Below are 2,008 nucleotides of genomic sequence, written 5' to 3' on the forward strand. Positions count from 1 at the left end.
CAGCCCACATACACTGTCACTCAGGAGGAGCGCGAGCTACAAGACATGATGCTGGAGCGATGGCGGCGCGCGCCTCTCTGTGTGGCCCCTCCCCCCTCTTCTGCTGCTGCAAGCCGGAGTTTTGATTGATTGATTGAAAACTTTATTAACAGATTGCAGAATGGGTACAATACAGTACAGCTCATTATACAACGGCATGCAAATTTCTCGATTCTGATTGGCTGAAACAGTCATTTTACACGTGTTTATTTTTCACAATTCCACGCTGCTGGCCCAGGACCCGCCCACAACCGAATCACATCACATCACTCCGCCGGATCACAAGATGCCGGACAATAATTTAACAAATGGATATGTTGATTGATTGATTGATTGATTGAAACGTTTATTAACAGATTGCAGAATGGGTACAGTACAGTACATCTCAATACATACAATTGTTAAGGGGATGCAGACCAGAGAAAGACTTTCGTCTTGTTTACATCAGGGTCCCCAATTTTCAATTCATCATAACATATATGACATACATGACATACAGATAGACAGTACTGCTACATCTATACATTTATGACATATCAGATTTGCAAATACAGTATTGTTTGTGATACAAAAGTGTCCAGAAAAGGAGTGTATATACATTTGGCGTAGAAACTGTACATTGGAGGAGGTTGGTGGGGTGGGGTTGGGTGGGTTGGGTGAGGGCTGTACATTGGAGGTGGGGGGGGGGGGGGGGGGTTGGGTAGGGGACACACACACATTTTACACTGTACATTGGAATATTGACAAAGCCTTACTTGGTCATTTACTGTACAACTAGGTTAGGACATTTGTAGGGGCCAGTTTCGAATTGCAGTCTCACGTAGGTGTTTTTTGAGAGTGTTTTTGAAGGTGGGTAGTGATTCACATTCCTTTACAGCTTTAGGCAGGGCGTTCCACATTGATGTGGCATAATTGCGAAACGTGTTTAGTCCCTTGTTTGAGCCGAATCTGGGTTTTACATGATTTGTGGAGCTCCCTCTGGTGTTGTGATCGTGGTATTCACTGACCTTTGGGAAGTATTTTGACATGTACATGGGTACCTTGGTCGCGTAGTGTATCTTGTAGACCAGGCCCATTGCAAGTTGCTGTACTCTGTCGTCTACTCTAAGCCATCCTAGGTTGTCAAAGTGGGCAGGGGTGAGGTGGGTTCTAGGAGTCAGGTCAAGTAGTAGTCTGACTAGCTTGTTTTGAGATGTTTGTAATTTGTTTTTTAGTGCCTTTGAGGTGCTTTGGTACCATGAGGTGCAAGCATAGTCGTAGTACCCTTGAATGAGTGCTCCTGCTAGAGTCTTCAGGGTATTCTTGTTTACCAGAGAGGAGATCCGGTACAAGAATCGCGTTCGTTGGTTGACTTTTTTTATTACATTGGATGCCATTTTGTCACAGGAAAGATTAGCCTCTAGGATGGAACCCAGGTAGGTAATTTCATCTTTCCTTGTGATAATATTGTCACCCACTGTAACCGAGAAGCCGTCGGTCTTGCTGAGTTTGTTATTTGAACCGAAGAGAATGGACTCTGTTTTGCCCATGTGTAATGATAGTTTGTTGTCGGCGAGCCATATGCAGATTTTGCCTAGTTCCGAGCTGAGGGCTTTTTCAACCTGTAACTTGTTCTTGTCAGAGACCAGCAGGGCTGAGTCGTCCGCAAACAGGAACAAGTTGCAGTCACAAGCTGACGACATGTCATTTGCATAAATTAGGAATAGTAGCGGTCCTAGTATGCTTCCTTGTGGAACACCACAGCTCACTGTGAGGGGGGGGGATAGGGTACCGTTTACTTCCACCATCTGTTCCCTCCCCTCCAGGTAGGATTGTATCCAGCTCACTGATAAACTATCAAAACCAATTGCTTTTAGCTTGTCAATCAGAATGGTGTGATTGACAGTGTCGAAGGCCTTTTGTAGGTCCAGCATGACCATGCCGCAGTATTTGCCCGCGTCCACCTCTTGTTTGATGTGGTCGTTCAAGT

Source organism: Notolepis coatsorum (genome assembly GCF_963971535.1).
Source record: "Notolepis coatsorum genome assembly, chromosome: 2".
NCBI lineage: Eukaryota > Metazoa > Chordata > Actinopteri > Aulopiformes > Paralepididae > Notolepis > Notolepis coatsorum.